Source organism: Tiliqua scincoides, chromosome 8 (assembly GCF_035046505.1).
Source record: "Tiliqua scincoides isolate rTilSci1 chromosome 8, rTilSci1.hap2, whole genome shotgun sequence".
NCBI lineage: Eukaryota > Metazoa > Chordata > Lepidosauria > Squamata > Scincidae > Tiliqua > Tiliqua scincoides.
The window spans coordinates 50,201,784-50,216,825 of record NC_089828.1 but is presented as its reverse complement, the minus strand read 5'-3'; the positions used below and the strand labels follow the sequence as shown (position 1 = coordinate 50,216,825).

The 15,042-nt window shown below is 43.4% G+C and overlaps 1 protein-coding gene and 1 pseudogene across 1 annotated transcript in view; one reads left to right on the top strand and one right to left on the bottom strand.

Annotated features, from left to right (window-relative positions):
• The window catches only part of TBX4 (T-box transcription factor 4), a 65,207-nt gene that overhangs the window by 14,911 nt on the left and 35,254 nt on the right, over positions 1 to 15,042 (top strand). The window lies entirely within an intron of this gene.
• Positions 10,543 to 10,664, bottom strand: LOC136659551 (5S ribosomal RNA; annotated as a pseudogene).

Below are 15,042 nucleotides of genomic sequence, written 5' to 3'. Positions count from 1 at the left end.
TTATAACTAGTAAAGAATATCAGCATTTCTTTCTTTTTACAAAGTGTTGCTTAGAATTCCTTTACTTTGTACAACTCAGAACTGTGGTTCCTATCTTATGTTGCTCTTTGGTGTTTTGTAGATCAAGCCTTTGTCCTCCTTAGAATTAAATAGCAGCTGGCACTTGTGTGGTTTTAAATGCGTCTCTCATGTACCATTGCCAATGCTTGATTTAAAAAATAGAGTTTTCATGTTGTACACCAGGTGTTGCCCTTTACATCTCCAGCTGGAGTGGGAGAAAAGGCAGCCATGACCTCTTACATTTTCACCTATATGTCATCCACCCTCTCCTGCACCTACTGAGGTGAGCAAGTCTCTGGGTAAGGGAGAAGGAAGGCAACAGGTCTACTGAGGACATGGGCAGGAGGAGCAGTGGCTGCCTTTCCTCCTGCTTAAATTCCTTCTGTCTGGTGTGTTGTGAACAGAGCCAAGGCAGAACTGGGCATTCACTGGCTTTTTCAGACTGTAATACCATTTATCTGATGAGCTGTGGTTTTAATGGTCAGAACAATAACTAGCTGGTTGGAAACTGTACCCCCAACAGTTCAAGTAAATTGAAAATTAAGGTGATGGGCTTTAGTGAGCATGTGGTGTCCACATCTCAACTTCAGCAGAATTCGAGACTATGATTGATGGAGGCCAGATATGATGTTTGTCTGGAGGAGGCAAAGGCGATGCAACAGTAGTTGTAGGGAAAACTGTGCATATTGTCCAACACTTCAGAGACAACAACAAGGACACAACATATAATATCAGAATACCATTACACTCAGGGTCATCGCCCATTATATGCATTGCTAAAGGTTCTGTTTCATCTTTGCATACTCTATTAATTTATTCTGTAACTATCTGTCTTCCAACTGTTGAAAACTTATGAATATGATTGGGGTTTTGGTTAAATATGTGTTAGGAAAACAATTGTCTTATAATAGTCTATCAAGAGTTTAGCAGCAGCAATGTTTGAATTTGACAGACTGTGCACTGCATCATGCCTTAATGTTCAGGCAAATATTTCGTTCCTAGAAATGATGCATCTGCCCCTCATTTGGAGGTTTAAGTTTGAGAAGCCCTGGCAAGGGAGCTGTACCTAAAAGAATGACAGCTAACTTATGCAAACATGTTTCACAGAGTGTTCCCCAAGGAAAAAATAGGGACAGTGACTTACCAGAGAAATACTATAATTCTTAGTAAACTGAGGGACCATGCTATCCAACTTTCCAATGCTGGTGCAGCCACAATGCGGCCCCGACAAAAGAGAACAACCATTCCGTTACCTCAGGGATGCCTCCATGACTGCCTCCCCTATGCAGGATGTAGCACATGCCTTGTGGCAATGGTTCCCTTTTTGATTGTGTTTGATGAACTGATGATGTGGGCACAAAGTGTGTCCTTGGTTGATTTTAAAGATCAAGGAGGACTTGTGATAATGTAAAATAATAGTTTTTCTAGCAGCCATTGGGCCAAACAGCAATCCCTTGGAAAACATGTCATTCTTTTCCCACATTTGAACTATAGGACAAAATCTATAAATTACCAAGAATTTATTGCTCGCATCTACTTACTAGGCCCATTACTCCCTCCTGGGCCTGATCTGTGAAAAAGCAGAGCAAATGCCACATTGCAGTGAGCATGGTGTCCTTGCCAAGATCATGTGATTTATAAAGTGGAAACGTCTTTAAAATGCACTCACTCTCTTTCTAACGTTTTGCCTTTTTTGTTATGGGAAGGGGAAAAAACTGGAGAGATTATTTTATATTAAGAGGATCATCAAAAGATAAAAAAGTTTTTGTTAACCAAGTTCCCTGAACTTTTCATAAAATGGTTTTACTCCTCCATGGATAAAATATGGTGTGTAGAAGTATACAAGTCTTTGTACATTGCAGGGCATAAATCTGCGTGTTTTTCTAGGACCATGTTTTATTGTGACTTTATTTTGACATCTGGGATTATCTTTTTTATAGTTTGAAAAAATATGCACGAGATATAGTCCCCAAAACAGGATCTGCTTTGGACAGATCCTGTTGAAGTGCAATGAGAATCTTTCCAAAATGCTTCCAAGTAGATTTCTTTTGTTTCTTGGGGACATCTGGCTGACCACCATTAGAAACCAGATGCTGGATGAGATGGGCCTTAGTGTGATCCAGCAAAGCAATGGTCTTCTCTTCCTTGATATAGTACCACTTATGCTAGCTGGTACTTTACAGAGAATGGAAGGCTAGATACCTGGCCTAAGGGACTCAAGATCTGAAAATGGACACAAGGAAGACAAAATTGGGAATGGTAGGTAAACAGGAGAATATGCAATTGTTTCAATTAGGGTGCAATCCTACTCTGCACTGGAACAGGCAAGCCAAGAGGCTTGTGCTGTATCAAGCACAGGATAGGGGCCCAAGGTGGCTCAGCCAGAAGCAAGGGGAAACTTTTCCCCTTATTCCGGGTAAGGCGCCTTCTACCCTATGGGTCTCCTCGGACTTGTGCCACCTCCTGAGGTAGCACAAGTCTGAGGAAAGCAGAGCGGCTTGAAGCCGCTCCTAGCTCCCCAGGAATGGGGGTTGGGATCCAGCGTAAGTGCTGGATCCCAGCCCCGCTTCCCGCTCCCATTGTTAAAAGAATATACACAGGTGTGTATATTAAAAGTACAGGTGTGTAACATTTCCCCAAATGCAGTCACATTCCATGATAGCATCAAGTCTAATATATTAAAAATAAAATATTAAAATGAGTGGGGGCCCACCTGAAATTGGCTCGTAACCCACATAGTGAGTCCCAACCCACAGTTTGAGAAACATTGTTTTTCAGTAAAACCCTTCTATGCAACCACACCAAGATCATAGGGGTGGCAGCAGGTTAACACCGCTTTTCTGGTAGCATTATCCATCTCCATCATCCACACAGAGCCAGCCTAGCGGACGAGCAGCTCTTCCTCCTTGCTCAACCGCTGCCTTACTGCCTAGGACCTGGAAGCAGTTGGAGGGCTCAGCCAACTGGCAGTGATCTCACTCTCCTCTCCCAGACACAGAGCAGCAGCAGCACTGCTGCCCCAGCCAGCCCACCATGCCAATATTGCAGGGGCAGCAATGGGGACCACAGTGCTCTTGTTCAAACCTAGCCTCACTTGAACACTGCTTCCAGCAATCTGAATGTTGCTGTACTACTTGCTGCCATTTCCATATCGTTACTAGGCTACGGGGGCCAGGAGAGTCAGACCAGAAGCTCATGGAAGTTCAGAGGGCAGAGTCAAAGCTGACAGCTGGGGGGGAGCGGGGCGGAATTGAAGAAGCAGGGAGCTTAGTGGGGGTGCTGAGAGACAAAGGAAGATTACAGTGAGCGAACTTACCAGTTACTTAACAGTCACTGTTACCAGTGGCAGCACTGGCTTCCTGTGGGTGCAGAGAGCCCATGGATATCTCTGCAAGGCTCCCCAAGCCACTGAATATCTAAAAATAGTGATTGTGACCCACTTCCAGTTGCACAATCACAACTGGAAGTGGGTCATGATTGCTATTTTTAAATATTCATACACTTGGGGAGCTCTGCAGAGGCATCCGCGGGCTCCCTGCACCCTCTAGGAAGCTGGAGCTACCACTGATAAGTACAAAAAAAAACCCTTTGTCTGTAGCTGCCGCACAATCCTGGCAATTGCATCACTGTCTTCTCCATTGCCCCACCCCTTAAGGGGAGAGAGACAGGGCTTCCCTGATAGGGGCATTGCAACACCCCATTTTGGGAACCTCTGTCTTAGACTGATATTTCAGGGCTCTTATCGATTGTACCCAGAATCCTCATTACATTGATAGCTTGACTCCAAAACAAGACTTGGGATACATCTTATGATAAATATGTGAAGACCATTAACAGCATCCCCATGAACACTGAACCCTGCAGTGACTTCACCATGTCATTCTGGGATTTGACATGGAAAGTTTCCACGTCGACCGTTGCTTTCTGAGAATGACAGCACTGACATGGAAACTCTTTGTGCCAAGTACCAGAATGAAATGATTGCTGGAGTTCTCCTGCTTCTTCATGTGACGTGTCATTTCTATGTGGTGTTCATAAGGTGAGCTTCATCTCGAGTCCTTGGAGTTGTGAGTTGGAACCCAAATTAACCAATGAATATTCCAAATAACCTTGGCATGTCACTGTAAGGTGCCACGCTTCTCTCAAAGCAAACCTCTAGCAGGTTGGTTCTGGCACCATACTCTCTGCACCACCTGGACAACTCCCACAGCAATGTAACACCACCCATTTGATGGCCAGGTGAGATGGGGAACCAACAGTGGTTCGGCTGGCCCTACATAACTGTCAGGTTTTCAATCTGAACAATTCACCCTACAAATAGGGATACAAACCCCTTCCAGCTGCCACCTTTGGAAACATGACTGTCTGACCTTGCCTTCGTACTTGCCTCTGACCACTCCTTATTTGTTCACTGTGTTGGACTTTCACTTTTTACTGATCAGATTCTGGCTCTGTTGATCCCTGTCAGCCTCTCTGAGAAACTGGCCTAAATCCTTGTTCCCTCCTTTTCTTCTATTAGTAAATAAAAGAGGAAAAAGAAAAAAAAAATGACCATTGTCTTTGAATGCTGCTGGGGTCTGACACAGTTGCATGTTGGAAGGTTTTCACTAGGGCCACAATATGTAGTGAATTAACTTTCAGGCTATATAAAATAAAATCAATTCAAAACTTTTTGATTGATTTTATTTTTTATAATTGGTAATTAGTTTCAGTGTAAGTTTGTAAACCCGTGGATGCCATGGTTCAAATGCTACTTAGAAGAGGCATTCCTTCTTTTTATCACAGGAAGGGATGCATCTTCCAAGATGTTGCCAATTTATTTAGGCAGGAGCAGGGCATCTCTGGTAGTGCAGTGTTGAGCCCTTGCTGATTATGCATTGAAACAAGGCTAATAGCCAAGTTGACCCTCCAAAGCAAGAGAGAGAAACTAGAACGTTTGGTTGAAGCAGAAGTCAAAGAGTCAGCCACGGTTGGTTCTGTGAAGGCAACCCAAACAGCATGGTGGACAGAAGTAAATAACAAGGTTTCTCTTGGTAGGAAAAGATCCCAAGTTCAGTCCTTGGAAGCATCTCCTGGAAGGCCACCTGCCTGAAACCTGTAAAGTTGCAATCCAGTTATTGTAGACAATACAGTACTGAGTTAGATGGACTGGCATTTAACTTGTACTGAGACAGTTTCACGTATTCATACATAGATCCCAGTGACTCTGTTTGTGATTAAGTCATTTGATGTTGTAATGCTGTATGGATTTTTAATTGTTGTGTATGCTCCCTGAATTTTATGTAAATGGAAAGGTGGGACACAGTTTTTAATAGCACATAATTCTATGATTCTACTATAATTCTATTGAAAGCACGTAAATCTATTGAAATTAACAGGACTTTGAAAAGTCTTCTTTTAGCTTAATATTTCCCATAGTACAACCCTGGAAGGGAAGGTGATATTATTATTGGTTGCTTTCCTGGCCAAAATGCAGCTGGTGGGACTCGGCATTGGGCCTCCTCAGCTGCCGCACACATGTTCTGAATCTCCTTTCCTTGTAAAGCCCACCTATCTCCTTGATTGCCACCTTACAGCCCAATCCTGTCCAACTTTCCAGTACTGATGTAGTCGCAATGCAGCCCTGAGGTAAAGGAACAAACTTTCCCTTTCCTTGTGGAGGCCCCCGTGACCACCTCCCCACAGCAGAAAGCAGCGCATGCTGCACTAGCACAGCTGCATCAGCACAGGAAAATTGGATAGTATTGGGCCCTTAAATGTTAGTGAAAGTCCCTCTGTTTGGGGGCCTGTGGCTTTGGATGAAAAACTGGCTAGCACAGTTATTTTTATTTGGTGGATCTCTCCTGTCCTGTGGTCATTTTCAGTCTGTTTGTAATGAATGATGATTTTTGTTATGTTAAATTTGAACATTATTTTGAAAACAATATAACAGAAAAATGCATTTAGATATGTCTAAATAAAATAAACTTCAGTTGTCAGTGGAGGCTTAGGAATGGTGACTGGCCTAAGGACAGCCACCCACAGAATTTCATGCCTATGAGATTTAAACTGGGGGATTTGCAGCTTCTCCACACATCTCTTCACCAGCTCTGCTTGGGGTGGTGAGGTTCAAAGCACTGGCAGTAACAGATTCTATTTGTAATTCAGTAGGGGCTTGGGAGTGTGTTTTCTAGTGTCTGCATTGCTGGTGGCCTAAATTATGCTATTATGCTGGTGGTTGAATTCTCTCATACGATGACATCCGTGAAGACTTTTTGCTTGAAGAGACAATCCCTCAACGTCCAGGATAACGCTGGTCCTGTCTTTATAGGCGCAATTAAACCCCTTACGAAGCAAAGTGGAGTTGTTAACTGTGATCCCACTTCTGCGATATTTATAGGACTTTTTGATGCAGTTTTAATAACTAATCTAATTTTAGCTCTGTTATGGTTATTGGTTATATGGTTGTTTCAAAAAGGAATTTTGCTGTTTTGGAGGTATGGGTGGTGAAATCAGAATGGCAAGCCGCTGAACTGCGTTTTGTTTCGAAGGAAAGAAAATCTTTGTTTAAATCTTTTGTGCATCAGCATGGTTAACTATTCTTCCAGTGTGTGTGTAAAAGAACATTTTAAATAAAGCTTAGATGAGATCACCAGTCCAAATAGGTATATAACACACACCAGAATATAAAAATCCTTTAGCCACCTAACCTCATTGCTGAGAGGCCACAGCTCTGCCACCAGATAAATCTCTTCAATCTGTCCACAAGGGGATGAGTTCAAGGTTGTTGCTTGTGTTTGGTGAAAGTGGATTTGGGGCTGAAAAATGAACTAGCAATGAGAACTCCTGTTGAACCTGCATTGTTTGTTATTCTGGAGTAAGGATCTGGCCCTGGCTAATCCAGCACTTCAAAGTGGCTGGCCATTTCTTTGTATATAGAACGTCATGGTGGAGTGGCGTGGGTGATAAGAGAAATCAGAGACGGGAGAGTCGGGATGCCCTGGGAAAAAGAAACTTTGGTGGGAAGTGCTTTGATCTCTCTCAAGTATGTTCTGAAGGCCAGATTCAATGCCTTTTTTTCTTAAAGTAGTTTAAAAGGCTTGTGATGACATCTCATGACTCTTAGCCTCATAAAGGGTAGACTGTGCCTTTGGGAGAGGAGGGAAAGAAATGTTTTTTCACTGAAGTAACATATTATCCACTTAGGAAAGCTGCATTCTCTCTGTGATGTGGAAATTATAACAATTTTGGCCCTTTTTGCTCAGGCCATATAAATTGTTTGGCTTCTGTTAGTTCCAGGGAGGTGCAAGGTGTGAAGTAACACAACCAAACAATGCCCAGTAGACATCATGCTCAGGCTTCCCTCTGACTGCTGAGAGTTCATCAAGCCTTTTTATCCATGACATTTCATTCCCATCTTTGCTTAAGGACTAGAAACTTGCAGTTTATGGTTGTTCCTTTGGAATGTAAACAAAGAATCTCAGAATGTCAAATGAATGAGGTAAAACCTGATTTGTTTCAGAAGGTTTTAGTGAAAGCTGGTTAAATAATGTTTCTGTGCTGCTGTTTAACCAGTTGTCTTGACATTTGTAGTTGTTGGTTGATTAATTTGTTTTAATATTGATTTTTAAGCTGATCTTATTGTAATTTTGTAATGTGAACTCTCTTCTTGGGTGGAAAGGCAGGATAGATATTTAATAAATAATTGCATTCCTTGTTGTTTTGGAGGGCTGGTACCACATATTTCTGAATTTTGGGTGGAGTAGCTCTCTTTTTTTGATGCTCACATACCTTCCAACTGTCCTTAGTTTCTGGTCAGTAGTACAAGAAGTTTTTTAATGCTGAAATCCTATGCACAGTTTCTTGAGTAAAGCCAAACTACACATTACGCAGAAGGTGTGTTGGCCATTTCCCTTCCTTTATAAATTAAAAAAAAATTGTTAAACTAGGCAAAATGAGGATATGGGAAGGTGGGCTTTAACCCTTTGCCCCGCCATAGTTCTAATCCCAGCTGCACTCCTCCCGCACTACTACAGTAGGAAATTACCAGTAACTTGAAAGCCAATTTGAAGCTTTTCCTCTATTGCTAATGAGAGGAAAGGGGTGCAAGCAGAATCAGAACTGCAGTGGAGACAAAGTGCTAAAGTACCCTTACTGTAATTTTGGTCCATTTTACATGTCCCCTGGTACACTTATTCTTTTAAAGAACAGAACATATCAGAACATGTATTCTGTGTAATGTGTGGTTTGACTCTAAGTCCCATTGCAAGAAATGAAATCTTTGGTCATCAAAAGGTGAGATATAAATAGATATATCAGCCAGATATATATATGTTGTGAGATATAACAGCCCAATCCTGAGCTGCCCGTTGCACTGGAACTGCTGTGGAGCTGAAACAGCTGCCACAGCATCTTGTATGCAACAGGGCAGCCACTGGGGAGGTGACAAAAATCTCCTTTTCCCGAGTAAGGCAAGTAGCCCCACAATGGGGCTACTTGATTCTGCGGCAACTCTTGAGCTGCCATAGAATCAAGAGCCTCTGCATCGGGCCCATGGCCCAACATGGAGGCTCTGGAAGTGGAGGAGGTCCCGCCTCCCTCCTGTCCCGCTCCCTCCCCCCAGAATGCCTCCTCTCTGCCCTCTCCCCACCTTCTCCCTGCCTTCTCCTGCCCCTGAACGCTTCCCCCCTCCTCCCTCCATGCCCCCACCTACCTCTCTGCCGTCTGGTTCAGCAATTCACCCCTGCTAGCCCAGCGCCTTACAGCACACTTATGACACTCAGTGGAGGTGGACTGGCACTAAGAGCTCAGGATTGGGCTCTAAGGCTGCAATCCTATGCACACTTTCCTGGGAGTAAGCCCCATTGAAGACCATGGGACTTACTTCTGAGTTGACAAGCATAGGATTGTGCTCTAAATAAATTAAATGAATAGAAGACACGGCCTGATAAGGCAAGCCTTTATAGCTCTTCTTGTAAAGGAGAGCCACAGTGGTACCTGGGAACCCTTCGCTACGCAGGCAGGTGCTCTATTGTAACTTCCCCACAAGGGGTAACTGTGGATTTTTGGGTCCTCTGAGATGCTAACATGCTTTAAAAAACAAAACAAAAAAACCTCTTTTGACCTAAGATGTTTTGTCTAGATACAATATATCTAAGTCCCCTGATGAAAAGCATTGGGTGACGGCATTGGAACAAACTGGCCTTTCCACCCTTTCATAGATTGTCTTTGTACCCTTTTTGTTGGGGGGGGGGGCTGCCTCATGGTGTGATTCTTGTGTGATACTGCTGTTGCCTAAGCTTCATACAAGCACACTTGGTTTCTGCTTCATGAAGCTCTCTGAATCATTCCAAGCACAATTCTCTGTAATTTTCAGTCAAGTACAGCCAGCAGGATTCTGCCATCCCTTGCTGTCACTGTCACTGGTAAACTGGCAGGGCTGTACGAAAGAAAGTCAGCAATCTTTATGTGTTCTGTAGAATCAAGGCATTCTTTCCAATTGATACTTGGTACTTAAAGGCCAATCAATCTCTGGATGGACATGTTGGTTTTTGGCTTTGTGTCAGTGACTGCTGAACAAGGCCAAGATCTGGGACTACTATGAGAAATAAACACTGATTTAAATAAATAGAAATTCTCTCAGTGGTTTCTCCGCTAACAGTTCATTTAAAAGCCATTTGTGAGTATTCAAATGTGCCCAGGACAAACTGAGCTGAGGAGGGATCACTTCATTATCAGAGCAAATAAGTCACTCACACATCATCACTTAGTTATTTTAACCCTGGTCCTTTTGCTTCCTTCTCTCATATTTTCTTTGTTCTTGGCCACCAGCAGAGCTCAGTTCAGGGCAAGACTGCCAAACTGATCAGACTGCAGAGAAGGCCCATCCAGAAACATTTACATTCTGTCCTGAATGGACAGCTATCCCAAAGTGCTGTGGCTGTGTGGAATGGACAGGCCAGCCCTGTCCTCTAAGGGCCCTCCAAATTGAAACCAGTTCCAACAGTTATGAATTCCATACCTGCCCCTAGTTGGTGAGAGCTCTGAAAAGAGCCTACTCAGAGACCCATTAGCTCTTTTCACAAAGCTATAGTACTCAGCATTCTTGGGATAGTGGGCTGGAAGTTTAACTAAGGTTGGCACCAATATTTCCAAAAAGTGAAATTCAAAATATATGAAACAGTTCTTCCCCATGCAAAACATCTGAGAATTTTCAAGAGAAGCCAAATGAGGCAAGTGAAATTTCTTGAGGGTGAAGGTCCTGCACACTCCTAATTCAAACCAGTTTGAAAATGATTTGACTTTGTAATGCAGACGAAGTTGTTCCTTACTTTTCAGTACTCCTTATATCATTCATTCTCTTGAGTCAAGAGGACAATTTTCTCCGTACTAGCAAAAACAGGGTATTGTAGCATAGTGACTGAGAGTGACTGAACTGTGAATCAGGAGGAAATCCTCAGTTTGAATGGTTGGCAACCTTCAGTCTTGAAAGACTATGGTATAAGCCTACACCACCCGGTATTCCCAAGCGGTCTCCCATCCAAGTACTAACCGGGCCTGACCCTGCTTAGCTTCCAAGATCAGACAAGATCAGGCACATGCAGGGTAACAGTTTGAATGTTGCCTCTGCTATGAGATAGCCTTGGGCAAACCACCCTTTTCCAACCTAAGATAGCATCAACCTACTTTACAAGCTTGTAGAATAGGTTTAGACACTTAAATAGCCCAACCCTATTTAAAGTCCCAATGATGATGTTGGTGGTGCCGACACAGGCTCCACTATATCTCATGGGGGAATTTTGGTTGCTGAAGGTCTTCTCAGGGTAAGGGGACATTTATCCCCTTGCCATGGGGTAAGCCATAGCAGCCACAACTTGGTCCCCTTGGATCTGTACCAGCAATATCACCGTGTTATCACCTACACTGTAATGCTGTAATGTTGCTCTCTCCCTGCCCCGTTCCACCCCCTCCATCCCCACAGCTTGTCAGGTGGGCATCCATGGGAGTGCCGGCACCAGGGGGAAGGCTCCCCTATTGCTACTGCTGGTGCGGATCACTGGCGCTAGCCCAGTGCTGGCCGGCACTGGATTGGCTCTGAGGGCTGCAGGCGTGTCTTATAGCACATTTGCAACAGTGCACATCAGAGCACACTGTTTAGGATTGTGCCCTCAGATATTACTTTTTTCATATTCAAAGATTTTTACGTTCAGAGACTTTGGTTTAAATAAGTAGACAATGCAACACTGAGATTGGTGCAGCCTTGTTGCTGTAGAACATACCCAAAATCTTAGACAGGTGCACAGGGAAGCTTGCAGTTATTTCCAATCTAGGAATTGACAGCAGTTTGTATCTTCAATTTACAATTTGCCATTCGCCATTGTGCAGTCCTTTCTACAGTGTCGTCCCCCCTTAGTATTGTCAAGGCAGCTGGAAAGCTTCCGATGTGACAGTTTTCTCTGTGCTGACATTTCAAAAGATTGGTATATAACAGCTGTCATCCTCCTCCCAAACTAATGAAGAAAGATTTGGGGCTCTTAAAATCTGTGGCTTGATGCAGCTAAGTACAGTGCACCATTCGTAAAATTTGTGGTGGTTTTGGGGGGAAAAGCATCCCATGCTGCTTTGTTTCTTTTGAAGTTTTTTCCTAGAAAGTTCTAGCAACTCTTGTCATAGGCTATAACTAAGAAGCCACCTCAATACTGCTTTGAAAGTTTAAGACAACATCATAGGTGTGCCAGATATGCCCCTGTTTTAATGACAGTCCCTTAACAGTTAGTAAAAGTGTGGTTTGGTTATTACACTTTAATCCTGCCTTTTTGGCTGAATTCATATTTGGCAAATAGGGCTAGCCCACCCATGAAGCCAGGTGAGGTAGTTGCTTAGAGCTGTGGCCTGAAGGAGGTAACAAACCATTGAAGATACCCTGCACTGGTCCTGTCTGTCTTCTCCACTCACCCAGCCTGTCTTCCAAGCCTCCTTTGGATCAGGGCAGAGATGATCCATGTGTTTCTCTAGCACTCTCTTTGCAAGCAAGCAATTGCAGTGACAGGAAAGAAGGAAGAAGCAGGGGACTACTTCAAGCCTGTTTTGTTCACTCCCTTCTGGGAAAAAGGCAGGGTAAACGGGAAGAATATGACATTATTTCAATTACACGAACTTTGACTCAGTAGGACATGAAGTCTAGATGGTTGTGCCAAAGGCATCACAGAAAAAGAGGGGTTTGAAGGAAGTAAGACAGGAGACATCGTGCAGGTAAACTGGGAGGGAGTTCCAGGCAGGAGGGCAGCAAGGATGGAGTTGTTGGAGGGAGCAGTAAATATTTGAACGGCTGAGTATGGTGGAGCTGAAGGAGTGAAGGTCACAGGCCATAGTAATGATAAGGAGGGGAAATGTCATATGGGCTTTGAAGGTCAGGGCCAGGAGTTTGTGCTGGATCCAGGATTGGACTGGAATCTAGTATAGGGATTTAAAGTGGGGTGTGATATGATGTGAGCAATGAATGATTTTGGTTGCAGAATACAGGATAGAGGAGAATCAACTGAAGTCCAGAGAGGAAAAGGTTTCAGTAGTTAAGACAAAAGATGACCAGAGTCTAATTACCTTTTTTGTGATAACGGAGTGGGAGAAGTATGGTTTGGTACCAGACTGATTACACAGGCCAACACACATTTTGCTTCCTTAAATGTTACACCAATTCCTGGGTATATTTGGGGTGCTAATTCCAAAAATGGCATCCGCTTTGCCCTCTCACATCTAGTTTTGGAAATATAGTATAGCCTCATTAGTGAATGGTTCAAGCAGCTTCCTCATGAGGAAGCCTACACCATGGCTTCCTTATGAGGAAGCTGCTTGAACTATTCACTAGTGAGGCTATACTTTATCTCCAAAACTAGACGTGATAGGGCAAAACAGATGCCATTTTTGGAATTGGCACCCCAAATTCATATCAAACCACCATAACATTTGGGAAAAACCTTTCTGACCCTCAGTTTTATAGGCCTGTGTTATGGTATGTGAACAAGAGAGAGATGACAAAGATCAAGCTTGCTCAGCATGGTGGATGGTGACATACTTTGAAAGCAAAAGATGCCCTAAGACTGAGAAGGAGCTGCAACTCAGTAGTAGAGTATGTACTTTTCATACATGATATTCCAGTTTTATAACCTGAAAACACAGAGAAGGATTTATTTCTAAAACCCTGGAGAGCCGCTCAGTGGCGTAGCTAATGATTGTGTAGCCCGGTGCCAAGTTCAAAATGTTGCCCCGGAAGTGATGTCATAACTGGAAGTGACATCACGCCCGGGCTTTTAAAAAAGTGAAAATTGGGAGGAACCCACCTGCTTCCCCAGCAGCTCACCTCCCACTTGCTCTGCTGCCTCCTCCCAGTCAGTGGCATAGCTAAGGCATCTATCTGCTACCTGGGGTCAAAGAATATTTTGTAGCCCTGCCTGCATGACAAAATCAAATTTAATTAAGTAAATAAATAAAGTTATTGGTTCCATGCTGTATCATAATAACATCTCATTGGCACTCAGAACAATCAGTCGCATTGGTCAGTTTGGAGTTAAGAAAACCCACTTTCTGTTCCACAAGGCAGTTGTGTTTTCATTTTCTGGTTAATTGGTCATAACTTTTGATAGAATACAGATATTCCTGTGCAGTTTGTTGCATTGCATTCTGCATTAAATTACCTTTTCATTGATATATAACATGATGGTATTATTCATACATACCAAGATTTTCATAATTTTGGTCGCTAGTGTCAAGCTCAGCTTGTTGCCCCCCAAAAGCTTGATGCCCAGTGCAACTGCTACCCCCTGCACCCCCTTAGCTACACCACTGGAGCCACTTCCTGTCCGTGTCAATAACGCTGAGCTAGGGGGACCAATGGGCCTGAGTCACAGCCTGATTCTATCCCCACCGTCTTACACCATGCAGCTGTGCTGACAGAGAGAACGCTGCATGCTATGGGGAGGGCAACCAGATCACCTGGGAGAGATACTGTAAAAATATTTTTTTATTTACCTCTCCTTAGGCCACCTGCCCATCAGTGGGTATCCTTGAATCTGTGCCAGCAATTTTGCTGGCGTAAGTCCAAGGAGAGACAGGGGGCATGTTGAGCTGGGAAAACAAGGCTAGGAGCCCTAACTTCAACTGTTAAAAGCTATTTATATTGCACAATGAAATCAAAGGCAGCTAATTGAGGAGAACTCACATAAAAACATCAGCAACACCTGAAATTAATAAACATTTTTATATCAAACTTAAAGAAATCAACAGCAGCAGAACAAATGAACATGAATTGCCCTTGACCAGTAATTAGGCTGCCATCTTCAAAGGCCCTCCACAAGAGCCTTGGCTTCACAAGGCAGAGAAAACAAGTAGTCTTTTGTAGCTACTCACTGCTGGGGGGGAGGGGCTTATACAATCCAGGGGACTTATTCAATTCAGCATTCGGTGTGGTGAGTCACAATTTTTTTAAGTATTTTCTGTTCATTTTATCTGCTTCACTTCCACAAGCCAGATAACCACCCAACTGCTACTGGGAAAACTGGAGAATGACCTATAATTAAGCAGCTCCAAAGAATGGACAAGAGTTTGGCTAGGCTTGCAAGGTCTTAGCTGCTGGCATCCAGAAATCTCTATTGGGATGAAAAGTTCCACAGGTATCCCATTCCAACCATGTGTGCTTTCCTTGGTACATCTCAAACTCTTCTGTGCCAGCCCAGCAAGGGAAACCTTCCACAAATGTCATTATGTTCCAACTTCTGTGACCGCATTCACTTTGGCCACAGCTCTTCTTTTTTTGTTATTTGCCTCTCAGTAAGACACCCACAATCCACAATCCCTTTTTACACCATATTGCGCCAAACTTTTTAAAAATTGAAAACCCATTTTTGCCAAGAGGTTGAGAAATATGTTTTCATTAAGAAAATTAAACTGACGAGTTGCTGGCCTGTCGTTTGCAGATGCCAAAACATAGCAGCTAATAATCATGATGAA